A 22226-nucleotide genomic window follows, 5' to 3' on the forward strand; every position below is an offset into this window, starting at 1 on the left:
AATAACCATATACTAAGAGTAATAGATTCATAACAACAGTTAAGTAATTACTCAAACATTATCAACATAACATAAAATAATTTACATAGTAGGGAAAGTAGTACAGAAAACCTAGATAAAAACTTACATGACTTGAAGATGAAGAGAGGTTTTCCTTTCGGGGAACCCGAAAACTACTTCACACTAATAGAAAATTACTTGAAGGCTTAATATTATTTTACAAGGAAATTATATTACAAAAGGTTTTACTGGGAAAAGGAGTAGGGGCATTTGTGAAAGAGAAGAGGAATATGGAAAAGTTGGTTGAGAGAGGCGTCAGATGTTTTTTCTTGATTCTCTGCTCTTCCGCGAACACTGCTATTTATAGGAGTCTAGCGGACTTCAACTGCGGACTTCAAATTGGTGAAGAATCTTTTGAGTTCAGCCGGGTACTCTTAGGGCCCCATCGTCACGTGAAACTTTTTAAAAGATACTTTATAATTTTGTCCATTTGCTGAGCTGTCCCATTACTTTATGAAGCTACTACTTTATTAAAGCTACTTTAATAAAGTCTGGTCTTCTTTTTCTGAAATGTCATTATCAGCTTTTTATCCAAAGTCTCTTTTGTCATTGTCTTCCTTTCTTTTTTGAAAGATGACACAAAAGTCTTGATACCATGACACAAAAGTCTTCCTTTTTCACATGTCTTCTTTTTGACTGAACTATGCCACTAAAGTCTTCTTCACATGTCCTTTTCAATTCTTTTTCTTTTCATCTATCTTTCCTGAAATGTTCTCTGCATTACTTTTTTATTTTGTCTTCTTGCTAACTAATGTCTTCAATCGTCTTCTTTCAATTAGACTCTACTATTTTCTCCATTAACTGATCTAAGGGTCTAAATTGTGTAGAGCAATTGAATCAAAGCTCATGCCTGAGTCTACATCATTTGGATCTTGCGAGTCTTGAAATGCACTGTCTTAAAAATTAATATCATCTCCTTCGAAATCTGAACTATGGAATGGTGACATCCTTTGATTTGGACATAACTCCGGACTAGGATTTTTCACTATATGTTTATCTTGTTCTTTTGTCTGGATTTTTTTTTCTAGTGTCTCTTTTACTATAGTTTCAATTTTTTCATTCTTCTTCTTTTTTGCAAGTGTGCTTTTCTTTGTAGAAGTCGCTCCTTGCGTAAGTGTCTTTGGTAGTCTCCGTCTAGTATCAGAGCGATAGGGGGGGTTATATTTGGTTATATTTTTTCAATAGAAATAAGGATAGCAATATTATGTGGTTTTTTTTACTAATATTTTGAACAATCCTACTCGGTACTTCCTCACCCCTTGATTCCTCTTACCATGTAGGTTTATTTCTTAGTTTCTGCCTATTCTCCCAACTTTTATAATTTTTTCGTTTTTTTTTATTTTTTTTATGAATCATGTTACACTGTTCATCTCTTTCTCTTAATCTTGATTCTTAATATCCGTCATCTTTAACCACACCCCGGTTACCACGGCCAACATCGTCCTTTATCATTTGGACATTAACATGGCCTTTCAAATACCTAGAAATTTACAGGTTAATCCATCGAGTATATTAAGAAATTAAGAGAATAACCATATACTAAGAGTAATAGATTCATAACAACAGTTAAGTAATTACTCAAACATTATCAACATAACATAAAATAATTTACATAGTAGGGAAAGTAGTACAGAAAACCTAGATAAAAACTTACATGACTTGAAGATGAAGAGAGGTTTTCCTTTCGGGGAACCCGAAAACTACTTCACACTAATAGAAAATTACTTGAAGGCTTAATATTATTTTACAAGGAAATTATATTACAAAAGGTTTTACTGGGAAAAGGAGTAGGGGCATTTGTGAAAGAGAAGAGGAATATGGAAAAGTTGGTTGAGAGAGGCGTCAGATGTTTTTTCTTGATTCTCTGCTCTTCCGCGAACACTGCTATTTATAGGAGTCTAGCGGACTTCAACTGCGGACTTCAAATTGGTGAAGAATCTTTTGAGTTCAGCCGGGTACTCTTAGGGCCCCATCGTCACGTGAAACTTTTTAAAAGATACTTTATAATTTTGTCCATTTGCTGAGCTGTCCCATTACTTTATGAAGCTACTACTTTATTAAAGCTACTTTAATAAAGTCTGGTCTTCTTTTTCTGAAATGTCATTATCAGCTTTTTATCCAAAGTCTCTTTTGTCATTGTCTTCCTTTCTTTTTTGAAAGATGACACAAAAGTCTTGATACCATGACACAAAAGTCTTCCTTTTTCACATGTCTTCTTTTTGACTGAACTATGCCACTAAAGTATTCTTCACATGTCCTTTTCAATTCTTTTTCTTTCCATCTATCTTTCCTGAAATGTTCTCTGCATTACTTTTTTATTTTGTCTTCTTGCTAACTAATGTCTTCAATCGTCTTCTTTCAATTAGACTCTACTATTTTCTCCATTAACTGATCTAAGGGTCTAAATTGTGTAGAGCAATTGAATCAAAGCTCATGCCTGAGTCTACATCATTTGGATCTTGCGAGTCTTGAAATGCACTGTCTTAAAAATTAATATCATCTCCTTCGAAATCTGAACTATGGACTGGTGACATCCTTTGATTTGGACATAACTCTGGACTAGGATTTTTCACTATATGTTTATCTTGTTCTTTTGTCTAGAATTTTTTTTCTAGTGTCTCTTTTACTATAGTTTCTATTTTTTCATTTTTTTTTTTTGCAAGTGTGCTTTTCTTTGTAGAAGTCGTTCCTTGCGTAAGTGTCTTTGGTAGTCTCCGTCTGGTATCAGAGCGATAGGGGGGTTATATTTGGTTATATTTTTTCAATAGAAATAAGGATAGCAATATTATGTGGTTTTTTTACTAATATTTTGAACAATCCTACTCGGTACTTCCTCACCCCTTGATTCCTCTTACCATGTAGGTTTATTTCTTAGTTTCTGCCTATTCTCACAACTTTTATAATTTTTTTGTTTTTTTTTTCATGAATCATGTTACACTGTTCATCTCTTTCTCTTAATCTTGATTCTTAATATCCGTCTTCTTTAACCACACCCCGGTTACCACGGCCAACATCGTCCCTTATCATTTGGATACTAAAACGGCCTTTCAAATACCTAGGAATTTACAGGTTAATCCATCGAGTATATTAAGAAATTAAGAGAATAACCATATACTAAGAGTAATAGATTCATAACAACAGGTAAGTAATTACTCAAACATTATCAACATAACATAAAATTATTTACATAGTAGGGAGAGTAGTACAGAAAACCTAGATAAAAACTTACATGACTTGAAGATGGAGAGAGGTTTTCCTTTCGGGGTACCCGAAAACTACTTCACACTAATAGAAAATTACTTGAAGGCTTAATATTATTTTACAAGGAAATTATACTACAAAAGGTTTTACTGGGAAAAAGAGTAGGGGCATTTGTGAAAGAGAAGAGGAATATGGAAAAGTTGGTTGAGAGAGGCGTTAGATGTTTTTTCTTGATTCACTGCTCTTCCGCGAACACTGCTATTTATAGGAGTCTGGCGGACTTCAACTGCGGACTTCAAAATGGTGAAGAATCTTTTGAGTTCAGCCGGGTACTCTTAGGGCCCCATCTTCACGTGAAACTTTTCAAAAGATACTTTATAATTTTGTCCGTTTGTTGAGCTGTCCCATTACTTTATGAAGCTATTACTTTATTAAAGCTACTTTAATAAAGTCTGGTCTTTTTTTTCTGAAATGTCATTTTCAACTTTTTATCCAAAGTCTCTCTTTTGTCATTGTCTTCCTTTCTTTTCTGAAAGATGACACAAAAGTCTTGATACCATGACACAAAAGTCTTCCTTTTTCACATGTCTTCTTTTTTACTGAACTATGCCACTAAAGTCTTCTTCACATGTCCTTTTTAATTCTTTTTCTTTCCATCTATCTTTCCTGAAATGTTCTCTGCATTACTTTTTTATTTTGTCTTCGTGCTAACTAATGTTTTCAATTGTCTTCTTTCAATTAGACTCTACTATTTTCTCCATTAACTGATCTAAGGGTCTAAATTGTGTAGAGAAATTGAATCAAAGCTCATGCCTGAGTCTACATCATTTGGATCTTGCGAGTCTTGAAATGCAATGTCTTGAAAATTAATATCATCTCCTTCGAAATCTGAACTATGGACTGGTGACATCCTTTGATTTGGACATAACTCCGGACTAGGATTTTTCACTATATGTTTATCTTGTTGTTTTGTCTAGAAATTTTTTTCTAGTGTATCTTTTACTATAGTTTCTATTTTTTCATCCTTCTTCTTTTTTGCAAGTGTTCTTTTCTTTGTAGAAGTCGCTCCTTGCGTAAGTGTCTTTGGTAGTCTCTGTCTTGTTTGGAGAGATGAACATCCCTCAGCTTCACTTTTTGGCAAAGTGACAACCATCAACGAATTTGATAAGTCTTTACCGGCTACCGTTTGAACCGGACTAGCTGTATCCTTACCCGATACAGTGGGTCTGACTGCATTCATTGGGGAATGCACACCCGTCTCATCCATTTTTGTCTGAGATGGAGAACTCTGAAGTTGCATCAATTCGAACTTAACCGCTTGTAGTCTTTGTTCTAATGTCTTCACTTGATCCAGGAGTTTCATTTTTTCTTGAACCAATGTCTCTTTCTGCTGGTTTAATCTTTTGACCACGTCAGTCATAGTAGAGCAGTGATCACAAAAAATTATCTTGTCTGTGTCTTTTTGTACATTGTACTGAGGGATTTTGTCTGGGTTTTGTCTGAGAGCTGAAGAAATATAATAGTTTGTACTCAATACTCCTCTAGCATAGTCTAATGCTTCAGTGAAATCATTAAATCCTTTAAAAAGAGGGTTTCTTATGTCTTTAATAGAGTCTAAAACTTCTATCCAAGTTTGAAAAACACCGTTAGTTTTACCGTCAACTACAACATAAAATTTAATTTTTTTGTCTAAATTTCGGTCTGTAAAATACTGACAAAGAGAATTTATAGTAGCTACAAAATGTTTAGAGTCTTTTCTATTATGCGAAATCCATAAATTATCCACTAAGCATCTTTGTTGTCTGTCTATTACGTATTCTGGTAATACTTTAAAAGTCCAATTTGATGGCTGGAAAGCTACTAAGTTATTGGCTCCGAATTGTATTCTTTCCATAGTATTTCTCTCTAATAAAGATGTAGGTCTAAAATGAAGGTTACCTAATACTGTCTGTCTGTATGTGTCTTGGGTTGAGGCTATGCCTTTCCCCTTGTCTGCTGTCTGAGAACTGGAAGGTCTCATGCTGTCCAAATAAAAAATTAGTTAGCAGTAATCTTTAGTCTACTTAATTGGTCTGCTAAATTATTATCTTTTCCTTTTATATGTTCAAATTTTAAATTATAAATTGAAATGGTATCTAAAAAATTTAGCCATCGTCTTCTACTGCTAGTTTTATCATTTATCTTTTGATAGAATTTAACTATAGCTTCGCAGTCTGTTCTAACTAGTATTTCTGGTTTATTTAGAATATATAGTCTAAAACTATTTAATCCATATAATACAGCTAAAATTTCCGCATCTATACTACTCATATTTCCTTTTTCTTTATAATTACTACTTTGATAAGCACGTATCTTTTCTTCATTTTTATTACTATATTTATTAGGTTTTGCTTTTAGTACTGCTCCCCATCCTTCAAAACTACCGTCTGTCTCTATAATTAAATAGTCTGTTTCTAGAGGCATATTTAAATCGGGAATGTTCTTTATTTTTTCTTTTATTTTTTGTACCAATTTAATGTCTTCAGTAGTAAAGTGTTTTTGACCATTAGATCCAGTCTTTGAATACAATGGTCCTGCTATTTTTCCTAAATCCTTTATAAAATTTCTAGCATAATTGTCTATTCCTAAAACAATTTGTAATTCCTTAACATTGTCTAACTTATCTGGCATTTCTAAAGCTTTTTTAGCTATATGAGGTTGTAACTTTATCTTACCTTCTCCTAGTGCTACTCCTAAAAAATTTATATAATTTTTACATAATTTCATTTTTTTCTTACTAATTATTATTCCATTTTCTACAAATAGTCTAAATACTATTTGTAGGTCTCCTAAATGTTCTTTAATATCTCTACTAAACACTAGTATATCATCTACATATATTAATATAAACCTTTTGTATTCTCCAAATATACTATCCATTTTTCTTTGGAAAATTGGCGGAGCTGTCTTTAATCCAAATGACATTACTAACCATTCAAAATGTCCTTCAGGACAGGTGAATGCAGTCCACTCTATACTTTCTTCATGCATTCGTACCTGCCAATATCCTGATTTACAATCAAATTTGCTAAAAAATTTCTTTCCTTGTATTCTATTTATTAATTCTGTTTTGTCTGGTAACTTATATCCATCTGTTCTAGTATTATCATTAAGTCTTTTATATCCATCTCACTTTTCCTCTTACTATTTCGCTATGATTTCTTACCATAAATGCTGCAGATCTATGTTTAGAAGATTACTCCTAAGTCCAATAGTTCTTTTATTTGTACTTTAAAATCTTCTACATCTTAATTTGTTGCTTCAATCGAAGCTGTTTTAATTATATAGTCTGGATTTATTATATCTAATTTACATACAATCCTATTATTTTTCCAATGTTTTAATGGTTTTTCTCCTATAATTTCTATTTCATCTAGTATTTTTATTATATTATCTAGATCTTTTTGATTTTTTATTATTCCTATTCTTTCTATTCCTGTTTTAAAATTATATAACTCCATCTCTATGTCTATTAAAGTATAATCTTTTTTCTAACGAATCCTCTTCTCCTAGAATTTCTTCTTCGTCTAGGGTTAAATTTTTTATTTCTCCTAGAATCATTTTTTCTTTTGCAGGTCTGTGGTAGAGATCTTTTTATGACGTATCTTAGTTTCAGTCTTAAGAACTTGTACTGGAGTATGAGTAATATTTTTTAAGAAAATTACTCCATCTCTTGTAATTATACAGCTTCCATTATTATGTAACATAAAGTCTAATCCCATGACAAAGTCTACATTTATATTAAGGTCTCTTACCCATATCTTATCCATTTTATAGCTTGGTTTGTAAAATTCTGAACATGTATTTATAAAGCTAATGTAGGCTTTATGAACATAATGTCTATATATGTTATGGGTTCCATCCATTTGCATTGCTGCAACTGGTTTTTCTAGAATTTTTATTAAATTAGGTGGGACTATTCTCTTGTTTATTATGCACTTTGTGCACCCTAAATCTACTAATGCTAATGTTTCTATCTCATAATCATCTATTTTAATCCTGACAAGTATTTTTATTGTTGCTAATTTTTTATCTTCATTACGTACTAATGCTTTATGGTCTTCTATACTCATTAATTCTGCTTGAGAATCTTCTGGTATTATTTTTAATGGTTTCATTATTAGTTGTATATTTGATAATCTTATTTCTTCGTCTTCACTATCTACTTCTTTTTGTTTTCTTTTTTCTAGGTTACATAATCTAGTTTCTAATGTTATTATTCTTAGATTAATAGTAGGGTCTTCAATTTTCTTATGAGTTGCCTCTTTATTTATTTTTGTTTTAAATTCTTTTTCTATACACATTGTACATCCTTCTATATAACAATTTTTACATTTAGCTCTTTTGTCTCTACTAGGATACCATTTACAAAAGAAACATGCATTACTATCCAATCCTTTATTTCGTTCGAACTCATGGTTACAGTCTTCCGCTATATTTGCTAAATTATCCATTGCTTCTAAGTCTAGATTTTCTAATCCTATTTCATTAATTAATTCGTCTGCTTCTGAGTCTGATGAGTTTGTTCTGATCTTTTCTTCAGTGTCTACACTTACTATAGAATATATACTTTCTGTATCTGACATATATTCGTCTACATTTATTAATGTTTCTTGAAAATCTTCAATTAGCTGAGAATTTCTTGTCTTATTATTTATTCTTTTTGGACATGTATTGGCTAAGTGCTCTACACTTCAACACGTGAAGCATTCTAATTTATTTTTATAATTCCTTTCTGTTCGATATTTTCTTACATGACTATTTCTGTCTAAATAAGGTTTTCTAGCTGCTGATTTTCTAAGATAATATTTCTTTCTATTATATTGAGGATAATTTATATCATAATGTGTTATGTATTTTTTATGCCTTTTCTTTTTGTAATTGTCTTTATCATAGCTTTGTGTAGTGTAAACTACGCTTTTACAAAAGTTCATTTCATTTTGTTTTAACTGTTTTTGTATCTGTATATGGGTACATTTTTCTTGTAGTATATCCTATAGACCATTTTAAATTAGGATTCTGCACTACTCCGTCTCTCTTATTCCATCTATCTTCTATTTCTCTTCCTAAGGCTCCTGGTGGTTTATTAAATAATTTTTTACCTAATTCTTGATCAAATGCATTTCCACTTATAGTACGGTAGTAAAAATAATCGTTTAAAAATTTCTTAATATGAAACCAACTACTTATGCTTAGTTGTTCTAATTTTATTACCGCATTTCTTTGTAGTACTAATAATCCACTATTTGGATCTTCCCCTGTAATTAAAGTATGTATTTTATTAGTAAAATTATATGGATTTGCTCCCATGGATACTAAGTGTTGAAATTCCATTGGAAAATTTTCCTTATAAGCTTCCCATAAAGCTTTGGCTGATTCTCCTAAAAAAGTTTCTAAATATTTATACATTGTTTCTGCGTCTGTATCACTATATGTTTTTATATAGTCTGCTACTACTATTCCTTTCCAAAGATCTATTACTGAATTCCATCTTTCCGGATCATGTGCTGCTATATTTAATATTTTACCTTTATTACCTCCTTCTTGAAGAATAATGGGTTCCTCTATGGGCATTCTTTTCCCTGATGGTTTGACATTGTCTAAGGGTTCTCCCGCTGTTCTAAAAACTCTTCTTCTAGGTACATTTCCTGTGCTCGTGTCTACAGTGTATTGTTCTCCTGTTGTTCTTTGAAACGGGCTAGAACTAGACGCGCTATATTCCATTAATTCTTTTTGACTTATTATCGAGTCTATCTCTATTTCGTCATCATTATATTGCATATCTTCTAATATTTTATCAAATTCGTCTGATTTCTTTTGGTATATATGTTCTACTCTATATCCCCAATTATCAGTTCGAGCTTCGCATAATTTAAAGTGACTTATAGTCTCTTCTATTGTTAATTCGCCTAACTTACATCCTTTACATCTAAAAAACATATTTTTGTTTTCTTTTTGAAGTCTTTTTGCTTCTTTTATAGCTATGTCTACCGCAAACTCATCTTGTATTAGTTCTATAATCATAAAAGTCATTTCTGTAATTTCATTTTCGTCTAAAGTACTTTCTTCTTCTATGTCTTTTTGTGGCGTATAATTATAATTAGTAAAATGTACAGATGTCTCTCCCTTAGAATTAATGTACATTAGGTGAGATTCTGACTGTAGAATCTTTTTTCTATTAAAATCTTCCAGATTTCATTCTATCCCTGCATATTCTTCAGGATTTATTTTTATGGGCTTTATTAGTCTGATTCCTCTATTTCCCATTACTTCTACTACATCTTCTACCTTAATTTTAAATTTTGTATTACTATTATTAGTCATTTTCCCTAGAAATCCTACGCATATTAATAAATTATTACCGTCACACATCTCTTCATATCCCTTGGTCTGTATTCCTATTTTTATGTGCTTTCCAAATTCTGCTAAATTCATTATAAAATCCGGGCTAATATAAAAGATTCCTCCATTATTTTTCATGTCTACTTCCGTTAGTCCTATTATTGATTTTTTCATATCTGACCATCTATCGTCATAAATTACTATTAAAACTTTAGTTCCTAAGTTCTTTCTAGTTAATCCTTTTAATCGTACTACTATTAATACCATATGCATTAAACTTCTTCCAGTATTTTTTATTTGTCTTACAGCTACTGGGTCTATTAAACTTATGGTAGTAATTTTAGTTCCTATGACTGATATTTGTTCTTCTCTATAATGTCTATATAATTGGGCTGTACATGAAAACTGTCCTATATTGTATAAAGTTTTTGGATTTAATAGTTTTAACTGGTTTTGTTGAAAAATTTGTATATCTCTGTCTACGTCTATTACTGCACTTAGTTGTTAATTGTTTTCTTCTGGTCTTCTTCTACTTAAAATTCTTGATAAGAAATTGTTGCCTATTCTATTATCTGAAAAATTTACTCTTTGTCTTTCTTGTCTTTCTGATCCTCCTTCGTTTCTTGGTCTAGTTGAAAGAAGGTCCATTTTTGTGGTTTTCTAATTACTTTAACTTTTTCTTTTTGAGGTGTTATTTCTATCTTTTTCAATTGGTCTATTAATTCTTCAACTTCTTTATTTTTAAACGTCTCTTTATTTTTCTCGCTTTGTTGTTCACTTAATAACCGAACGCGCTCACTTATTATTTCTAACCGTGGTAATATTATTTGTATTTTCTTTATTATTTCTAATATTAATGAGATTATAGTAATATTTTGTTGCAAAGTTATTTGATCCGATTTAGCGTTAGGTATATAATATTTATAGTCTGCTGGTAAAGGTATAGACTTTTCTATTATTTTTTAGGCTTCTTCTTGAACTAATGTTGGTCTACTCATGAAAGGGTGATTTCTTTTAGTTCTTCTACTATCTTTTTTAATTCTTTAATATCACTAATTAAAACTTCTACCTGTTGCGTTATTTTAGAGACTATTTGGGTTGTCTTTAGTTCTATCTCTTTTGTTTTTTCTGTAATAACTTTAACTAACTTTTCTATTTCCGTTTTTGTAGGTAATTTTTCTAGATTAAATTTATTAATTAGAGTCTGGACTTTCTTTTCTAATTCTAATTCCTGTGTTTTTAAGTAATCTAGATTTTGTTCTAATTTTTCAAAGGTTTTCTTTTGCTTAATCTGAGATGCTGCTACCACCTCTAATATTATAGTGATATCTTTATTATTTTCTTGTATTTTTTCACTAAAATTTATGACTAAATCTACTAAAGTATTCAGCTGTTTGTCTTCACTATGCAATATATGGTCTCCGTTACTAAAATTACACTTTATAATACTATGGTCTGTTAATACTCTATATTTCTTTTCTGGGTATATTCGTAAGTCTAAGTATTCTAGATTTTTTAATGTATCTATTTTTCTAGCTTTATTTATTATCCTAACGGAATTTTTATTTTACAAACTTTCTTATGATATTCTATACTAGTCGTAAGTCTTTCTATATCTTCTCTTATACCGTGTAATTCCCACGTTATAGCAGAGATTGTCTCTTCGTTAATTTGACTTTGTAAGAGTTTATTATTTATTAGTGATGACAATGTTTCTGAATTTATTATTTCTAAATATGCACTTAAGGCTTTTTCTACTTGTCTATATTCTCGTCTTTTCTTTATATCTCTATATAAATACCAATGATTAATAGCTATTTGTCTAACAAAGGGTAGTGTTCTCATACAATTAATATGGTCTAAATCGCTTTTGGCTCTTTGAGGTCTTTCTAGATTTTATATATCCTAGTAACTTATATTCCAATCCTGATATTATATCTATTAATTCTTGTAGTCTTAACTGGTTTTCTTTAGTATTACTTAGTCTGATATATTCCTGATATAGTTTTTCTAGCTCTTGTTTTACGTCTAAATAATTATCGTGCATTACCTTAAGGGGATAAATTTTACTTGTTGCTCTAAATGTCTAATAAGATCTTCAGCTCTAACTATCTCGTATCCCAATTAAGATTATTTCTTAAACTTAGTATTGTTATATTATTATGTAAGTTTCGGCGATGGACTATGTCTATGTATCTACTGTATTCTGTTAAAAAATTGCTTGTTTGTCTAAGATTTGCAAGTCTTTTTTGGGTGAAATATATCATACGGTAATTATAACTTATATATTGAGTAAAACTATGTTGTCTCATATAATTTTGTCTAAAATATAGATTTAAGATATAGGTTTAGGTCCAAAAATCTTCTTGCTCTGATACCAAAGCAAAACTATGTTGAAAAAATATAACCAGGAGTACCGAGTAGGATTGTTTTTGAGGTGTTATTTCTATCTTTTTTAATTGGTCTATTAATTCTTCAACTTCTTTATTTTTAAATGTCTCTTTATTTTTCTCGCTTTGTTGTTCACTTAATAACCGAACGCGCTATATATATATATATATATATATACACACACACACACACACACATAAGCCCTTACAGCAACAAAAGAATAATATACAAGATATACATTGAGGGTCACAAAACATCTACTACCCACACATGAGTATCTACGAGCCTCTAACTGAAATACTAAAGTCATGAAGATGGGACAGGACCTCGCCATATCCAATTATATACAAAAAAGAATATATCAGAACTGCACCTCCGGAATATAGAAGTGCTCCTGTGCAATCTGATTTGGCTCCTAGGAAGCTGGGTCGTCTCCCTGTCTACCTTTGGGCATGAACGCAGTATCCAAAGGAAAAGGGCGTCAGTACGAACAATATACTGAGCATGCATGCATCATAACATAATAAAGAAATAAGAGAATAAAGGATAAGAAGATAACCTGTGACTACTTGCCTCTTAAGGCGGAGTCATGCATGCAAGCCTATATAGTAAACAATATCATATCATATCATATATTGCTGCGGAACGTGCAGCCCGATCCATTTATCCATGTATTATCATCATATTGCCGCGGAACGAACGGCCCGATCCATATAGATACTATATGCATAATAGTGCCGAGGAAAGAACGGACCGATCCATCTAACCCATGTATCCCGCGTCCGGGACGATATCATAATATACCAGTTGATCAGGTGGCCATGCGTCTATAGCGCCTCACCTTTACCCATGTCCACTATGTACATATATATCATACATATATGATATAAGTAGCATGCATGAGAGCCAAATAAAAGCTACGACTTTATCGGAGTGACGTAAGGTCGTGTACCTCCGATTACATTATGGCCTCATCATCATCGCTATGTCTCACCTTGGAGGAACTAATATCATGGGGTGAGATAACAACAAAGAATAGCATCAATGAAATCATAAACATAGAGATATCGGCTTCATGAACATATCATTATCAACATCACTGTCATAAAACATGCTTCATAAAGAACTCTTGAAGATCTTTAACTTTCATGTTTAGGGATGTACGAGGGTCATGGAAATATGGGGAAAAGATTATAGTACAGGAGTCATGACTTGAAAGAAGGAAACGAGCCTTACATACCTTTATATCTCCCTAACGATAGTGACTTCGTGCTCTCCTTCTGAATTCACAATTCTACATACAAGAGGATTCGTATGAAAATTAGGTTATCGGAAATATACCTAAGCTTAGACTAAAGTGGCTAAGGCTAATGAAAATTGGGCAGCACTTCCTTTGTTTCAACAACTTTTCCTCATATAATAAAACAGCTCTCAAACATCATAACAACACCCCTAATATTATAACACATAAATTCCCTCGAGCTAGATATTATTCAACTTCCAAATTCACTTCCAAGACCCTCCATAACCATAACTATAATACATCATCATGTTTATCATTCATATAATACTTCCTCAATATCATTAGTGTCATTCATAATAATATTATACTCGTATTACACCATGAATCATAACTCAACTTGTCTTTTAACTCATCATACCCTTATTAGCATACTTAAGCTCATTTTCCACATTCTTCTCCTAATTCAAGTTATTCAACTATTCAACACCATCAATAACATGAAACAATTGTAAAACTCACCTTTTAGTTGTGTAGAGATGATCTTTGAATGAAAATACTCCACTTGAGAAGAACTCAACTCCAACACCAAAGAATTTCTTAACTTTTGTCAACCCTAGGAAGCATCCACACCTTTGATTCTACCAACTTTGGATGTTTGATCCTTGATTTCCCTTCTTGGATATGTGTTAGTGTAATATGGAGAAGTTTCTAGAGGTTTGGAGAGTATTGGTGAAGTGGAAAATGAGAAAAAGAAAGAGGAACCGTGCATATATAAAAATAGAGTTCGGACCCGACCCGAAACCTACGGTCTACTATACGGAACGTATAATTTATACGGTCCGTATGATTTATCGTATGTTTCCTCCAGATTGTCATCCTTCTCTGGAAGGGTTCTACGGTCAGGTATACGGGCCGTATAAAATATACAGTCCGTATAATCCACACATTTCCCGGATTTATTCTCGTCGTTTCATTTGATCTCGAATCCTTATGGAACTTTCTTGGTACTTATTCAACACTTCCTTAATGATCTAATGATCACTATAACTCGTCCTCAATCCCTTACTAAATATTCGTTAGTTCGATTACCATGAAATCCTTCCCAAACATAGCTTACACTTCGCTTCCTTTGACGAACCTGGTTTCACCAAGTCATATAACTTAAAAATCTTATCGTATATACCTTAAGGTTGCCAATCACCCGCTTATAGTCATGAGAGATTCATGTTCGCCTTAAGCTGACATTAGTCTATTCACGACGCAACAACATGAATTTGCCGAGGTGTAACACAACTGGAAAGGAAAACAAGGCTGAGGATAGTAATCATAATAGTGATGAGGGTATCATGTCAAAGAATCAAGATATAATGATCAGCACTAACAAGTTTGATGTCCTATCAATAATTAATGAGGAGGAAGAATCCAGCAAAGTGAATAATGCAACAGAAGTGTTTAATGCCAATGTGGAAAATGATATTCGAAAAAGTGGTGTGGATCAGGTAGTACAAACTCCTAAGTTAAGCACTAGGGATTGGGCGAAAAAGAACTTTAATTAGGTGGTAAGCATCTCTGAAAGATCACCAACTGGTACTGATGAACAGAAGAAAAGTGGAAGGGCTAATGAAAGCTCTTCATTTGATATAATTGCAGTGGTAAAGGAGGAGGCAACTAAAATTGTCTCAGGGGCAAGTGAGGAGGAGATTGGAAAGGATTTTCAAGAAGTTGAAGATATTGCTCATTTGGGGAGTAAGGATGATGAGGTTGAAGTATAAGTCAACTGCCAATACCAAAAGAAGTATCAGATGACATGATACTAATTTGCCAGGAGGATCAAGTGCCAGCATACGATGTTATGGAACCCTCAAGACTTGATCTAGTCCTATATCAAGAGAAAGAGAGTGAAGAAATGGGTAATGAGCTAGTGGTAATTGATGAATGCAAGATAGAAGTTCATGTTGTTAATGAAGGAAAAGAGATCATAGGACTGGAAAATAATACTCATGAGGATCATATTGTAGACTATGCCAGAGATGAAGAAACAACAGATGCAAAGAAGAAGAGCATTGTTAATACACATGATGCAGCAGAGAACTCTCAGGGAAGCGAAATTGATAAAGCCTTTTCTTAAGGTAGTTATCCACTTGACACATAAGGCAAAGTTTTGAAGGAGGATACTGAAATGCTGGTGATGAAGGAAAATAATCAAATGATGCATGTGACTAAAAAAGTATCTCCCACTAAAGAATTTCATGCTTTAGTGTCTCATGATCTTAGTAGTATGGGTAAAATTAATGAAGAAGAGCTATTGAAAAATCAATCAGGCAAGAATACAGACCTCAACAAGATGGAAGAAGAGGATATATTGCAGCACAAGAATGAAATATCTAAAGCTGCTGATTTGATTCATAAAGAAGTCAACAAGTCTAAGAAGATCAAGAAGACCAAGAATGGTGGTGAAATTGGATCTTCTAAGATCCAAGGTAAGAAGACTCAAACAAGATCCAAAGGTGATGGGGAGGTGCAACCAACTAGGATTCTCCAAAGAGAAATGTTACTAACAAATATAATTTCCAATGATGAAGTCCTTCTATTGGAATATTAGATCAGTGAATACTCAGAAGGCTTTCCATAGAGTTCAAATGCTGCACAAACATCATAAGTTTGTCCTCGTAGCTTTATTGGAGCCCTTTCAACAATCAAGGCAAATTGAAATATATAAAAGGAAATTGGGTATGCTATATGGTAAACATAATTGTAATAACAAGAATTGGTATTTTATTGCTGATGGAATTGATGTGGAAGTATTAATGGACGCTGAACAACAAGTGACTATTAAGCTTCTATTTCAGGAAAGTGGTAAGCAACTAATCTCCACAATGGCTTATGCAAAGTGTGATTCTGATGCAACATTAGAGTTCTGGGATAATATATACTCCTTAGCAAGCTCTATGAATTTACCATGGATGATTGCTGGGGATTTTAATGTTATTATGAATGAAGAAGAAAAAATAGGTGGTTTACCTATTTATCCATCAGAATAGGAAGACTTTGCTTTTTGTGTAAACTCTTGTGACTTAACTGAAGTAAAGTTTAGAAGGAGTCATTTTACTTGGTGGAATGGAAGAGCTAGGCCAGATTGCATATTCAAAAGATTGGATAGGCTTCTAGTTAATCAGCAGTATCAGGACTGGTTTACTAACTTGAGCATGGAATATCTATCAAGAACAGGTTCAGACCATGCTCCACTCTTGCTTTCAGCAGGAGAGTAGGCTCAACAGTTTCAGAAGCATTTTAGATTTTTGAAGTTCTGGTTGGATCATGAGTCTTTCATGGATGCAGTGGATCAACATTGGAGAACTGAGTTTATAGGAGATCCATTTATTACATTTAAGCTAAAAATGAAGAGTTTAAAGGCTGCTTTGTCTAGGTGGAGTAAAGAAACATTTGGAGACTTGTTCAAATAGCTGACAATTAGAGAAGATATTGTGAAGATCAAGGAGCAACCATTTGAGGAAGAACCATCAGAAGAGAATAGAATGGTGTTGCAGAGGTCACAGGCTGAATTCAAAAGGTATCTGCACTTTGAGAAAGAGTTTTGGAGATAAAAATCAGGTATCCAATGGCATTCAGATGGAGACAGGAATACAAGATATTTTCATTGTTTTGTAAAAGGAAGATGAAAGAGGTTGTTGCTTACAAGAATACAAAATGCAGATGGTGAATGGATGGACAATTTGGATGATATTGCTACTGAAGTCATTTCATTTTATCAAAATCAATTTTCTCAGGAAAGTGGTGGAGTTGATTCAAATTTATTGGATCACATTCCTGAGAGAATCTCATAGGAACAAAACAACTTTTTGTGTGCTAAACCAACTCTTGAAGAGGTGAAAAATGTTGTTTTTGCATTATCAGCTGATAGTGCTTGTGGACCAGATGGTTTTTCTGGAGTTTTCAAAGGTGTTGGAATATAGTTGGTGCTGATGTGTATAATGTGATCAGTAGTTTCTATGAGGGACAAACTCTACCAAAGTCAGTAACTCATACAAATCTGGTCCTCTTGCCTAAGAAAGAAATTATCAACACTTTCTCAAACCTGAGGCCAATCAGCCTCAGCAATTTCATAAACAAGATTATTTCTAGACTATTACATGATAAGCTAGAGGTGATTCTGCCATCTCTAATATCTACAAATCAGTCTGGATTTGTGAAGGGTAGAAATATCATTGAAAATGTGTTGCTTACTCAAGAATTGGTGGCTGATATCAGAAAGAGAGGGAAACCTGCTAATGTCATCATTAAGCTAGATATGGCAAAGGCTTATGATAGACTTTCTTGGAGGTTCCTTGTCCATGTTCTCAGAAATATGGGATTTGCAGAAGAGTATGTACACATGATATGGAGATTGATTGCTGATAACTGGTATTCCATTCTTATTAATGGACAATCTTTTGGTTTTTTCCATTCTACAAGATGGGTCAAACAGAGAGATCCTCTATCTCCTGCTCTTTTTATTCTAGCTGCTGAGGTACTGTCTATGGGTCTTAATTCATTATTTGAAAAAGACAGTTTTAGAAGATATGGTATGCCAAAGTGGAGTGCAAAGTTGAATCATCTGTCTTATGCATATGATACTATCATATTTGCATATGCTGATAAAACATCCTTGGAGATGATTATGTCCATTTTGCATGATTATGAAAGAGAATCTGGACAAAAAATTAATGCAGACAAGAGCTTTTTTTATATGCATAAGAAGGTGGCTAATGAGCTGAATCAGGAGGTACAACAAATAACAGGCTTCAATAAAGGTGACTTCCTATTTACTTATTTGGGATGTCCTATCTTTCATGCTAGAAGGCAGAAGTTGTTCTATAAAGATATGATGAATAAAGTGAAGGACATGTTGCAGGCTTGGAGAGGTAAACCACTGTTATTTGGAGGGAAAGCCGTATTGATCTCAAGTGTTTTACAAAGCATCCCCATTTAGCTAATGTCTTCTATGGTGCCCCCAAAATGTGTCATTAAGGATCTGCACAAGTTATTTAATAGATTCTTTTGAAAAACTAAGGAAGAAGGAAGAAGTAAGCAATGGTCAGCATGGGAAAATGTATGTTATCCTAAGAATGAGGGAGGATTAGGCTTCAGATCTTTACATGATATATCCAAAGCTTTGTTTGCTAAACTTTGGTGGAGATTCAGAACAAGCAGTACACTGTGGTCCAATTTCATGTGCAACAAATATTGTAAAAGGTTTAGGCCAACTGTGGTTCAGTGGAAAGAGGGATCTCAGACTTGGAAGATGATGCTGCAAGCTAGAGATGAAATGAAACATGGTATTTGGTGGGAACCCAAGAATGGATCTTCTTCAATCTAGTTTGATAATTGGTATAAATTAGGTGATTTTCATGATCTGATACCTAATCATTATCAGAATGAAGTTTTAGGAGATGAGCTTGAAGAGTTGATGAGTGAAAATCAATGGAACTATGCAAAGTAACAAGAGGTGTTACCAATAGATATTGTTGATCATGTTAGAATGGAACTGGGACATTTTGTGAGAACAAATGAGATAGATAAGCCATGGTGGATGTTCACAAGTTCTGGTAAGTTTACAGTTAAAAGTGCATGGGAGGAGTTGAGAAATAGAAAGCAGATATCAACTGTTTGTGACAACTTCTGGATTAAAGGCTTGCCATACAAAATCTCATTTTTCCTATGGAGAGTTTGGTATTGGAAGTTACCTATAGATGAAGTGTTGATGAGAATGAGAATCAGCATAGCCTCAAGGTGTTGGTGTTGTCAGAATCAGCAGGAAACCATGGATCATATTTTCATTATAGGTCCTTTTGCAACTATAATATGGCATTATTTCTCAACTACAACAGGTGTCCTAGGCCCTTTCCTATAGGTTAAGCTGACAATCTTGTGCTGGTGGAACTTTCAAACTACTGCAAGATTGAAGCCTCTATATCAAGCAATTTCTGCATTGGTTTTATGGCAAATTTGGAAGAGCAGGAACACTAGAAGGCATGGAGGGGCTGTTTCTCAGAACAAGGTCATACATTAGGTCAACAGAAACATATATATGCTAGCAAGGAAGAGACATCCTTGCCTGCAGAACATGCCTAAATGCTGGCCTAGGATAGTTGAATTACTAGAGAACTACAGGCTGCCATTAATATATAAACAAGTGAAGTGGACATTTCCAGATAGAGGATGCTTCAAATGCAACACTGATGGTGCTTCTAAAGGGAATCCAGGACCAAGTTCAGCAGCCTTTTGTGTTAGAGATAGTGCAGGAGAGTTTATATATGCTATGGCAAGGATATTAACTGAGACTACTAATCTAGTTGCTGAAGTTTTGGCCATTAAAGAGGGAATCAAGTACTGTGTTCTACATGAGTTATTGCTTGTTATAGTGGAAACTGATCCCCTTAAAATGCAAAAGGTTTTGGATGGTATTTGGGAGGTGCCATGGAACATTGCTTTGCCAGTGAGGAGTATACAAAGATGGAGGAAGGACACAGAGGTTTCAGTGGTGCATGTGTTCAGAGAAGGAAACAGTGTGGCAGATTATTTTACTAACCTAGTTTTTTATTTTGCAGGTACAATTCAATACAATCAGTTTCAAGATATTCCAACTCATGGAAGAAGATTGATCAATATGGACAAAAGCCAACTTCTAAACTTCAGAGTTAGATCAACAACAAAACAGGCTTCATACAGCAATCAGGACAACAGCAGCACAGGACATCAATAAAGATAGGGAAGGGGATACAACTGGAAATAACCTTGGTTTATTCTACCACAAAACACTGATATTACTAGTTGGGAATTCATCAATGTGGAATCAGATGCAACAAGTAATAAGCAGGAGGTTCATCAGCAGCTTCTGTGACTAATTTTAGAATATATGCTAGTTAAGATCATGCATCTATAAGACTGGAACTAAACTCTACTTCATCCAGGATGACCTGAAGATAAATTCAAGAGATTTGATTCATTCCACTTGTGAGACTTGAGAGTGTGAAAGATGGATACAAATCAAGGTCCCTGGTTTGCTTTAGTATGATGAAGGTTCCAGTAGTGTTAATGTGGTGATCATAGCTAGTTTTCAGCTTTCTAGATAGTTTCTTTTCTTTGCAATTCTTCTGTAAATATTTGCTGCAATAAATTCCTGCCATTTTAGGTGGTTTTTATAAAAAAAATAGAAAAGAAAAATCTAAGAGTGAATAAGTTAAAACCCTCTTCAAAAGCTACATGAACATGACTCTCCAAAAGCTCCTTCAAAGAGTTCCAAGTGCAGTACACTTGGAAAAAAGAAAGTGTGAATTAATCCCTCCCCCCCCCCCCCCCCCCCAAAAAAAAAAAAAAAACTATTACTTATAATTTAGTCAGTTTCATACCTAAACTATCGGGTATTCACAAATCTCCCTTCCGCCTGAACTTTCATGAACTTGAGTTGACTCTTTTTAAGACTGTTTTCATCTCTTCACGCGTCTCTCAACAAGATATACCAAATATTTTGCCATATATTCAACCTGGTAGGGGTGGGCATAGTACGGTGTTAAAAATTTCTATTTTCGATTTTTAAAAGTACTATACCATTACCATACCAAATTACATTAATTCGGTATAGTTCGGTTCAAAGTTCGATTTGGGTATTTTGCAGTACGGTAAATCGATAATCATAGTTTGTTCGACTACGACTTACGTATACTCACATAATAGAATTATGGCTTCAATTTTTCAAGGAACATTTAAATTATATCATAATAACACCATGCACCTGTAGAAATATTCAAAAGAAAGTACTATAAGCAATTTCCTTAGTTAATCAATTACACAACAAAGACATCTCAATCAAGATAGAGTAGTCAAAGTTCCAACGTCTAAACAACTAGTTTTGTACTAATACTATTTTATGCATTCGCCTTAATAAGTCGTAAAACACTATACATTTTCTAATTGAGGTTGATGCGTATAGTTAAATGAGATAACATATTTTATGTGGTTAATTTAACTACCTAGTGGACGTTGAGAGCACGGGCAAAAGTTTTTCCAGAATTCCAATCGAAAGTGTTTAATTGAAACACTTTATCATGGGTTCTGGTGCTCAACTGGAACAAGCAGTAGTTCGAATGTCTAAATGAAATTTGCTGACAAGTTTAAGGGGCTACCTACATATTAATTAAGTCATAAATAAAAGATACGTTTTACCTTCATTATAGAAATTAATACAAAGTTGGAAGAATCTTCCCTGAATCAAAGTAAGAACATAATTGTGCGTAAGTGTACCTAGATGATTTGATTTGGAACAATTCAAAGGTATTATCACTTCTCACAATTTATACTTTAGAAGAAGAACAAGTTGTTATCATGGCAATAAAAGCTTTTGGCAAGGCAAAAGCATTACTTTTGGCATCCATTAAGTGAGTGAAAATAGTTCTTGAATAGTAATCAATAATAATTAGAATACATTGATCTATCATATGTAGAAGAATGATAAAGACCCAGGTACTGAATCATATACAATTGTCAGAAAATGGTAATCTTGTCTATCTTGCCAAAGGGCGAAGAGAATAATTATTTGTGAGAAATTGATTCCAAATACATATATATCTGTTGTTTGCCCTTAAATTCGTAATTTAGAGTAACAATTAATTTGTTTAGTGGCTTATGGAAAAGCAGGTTAAGGCCAACCAATCATTGAAATAGATAGTGCTAACTCACTAAGTGGAAAACAATGTTAAATCAAAGGCCAATCTAGGATTCCTAGAGCATAGGGTGTACCACTAAAAGAAAGAAGGAAAAAATGTGTTTAGTGGTAATTAGTCCCTAGTAATCTAGGTAAGTAACTCAACATAGCCAAGTGCATCATATAGAGAGACCATGGGTTCACGCGCCCCGTGTAATACCTATAAATTCTCCCCTGTATAAAATAATA

This window comes from Lycium barbarum, chromosome 7, assembly GCF_019175385.1.
Source record: "Lycium barbarum isolate Lr01 chromosome 7, ASM1917538v2, whole genome shotgun sequence".
NCBI classification, from domain to species: domain Eukaryota; kingdom Viridiplantae; phylum Streptophyta; class Magnoliopsida; order Solanales; family Solanaceae; genus Lycium; species Lycium barbarum.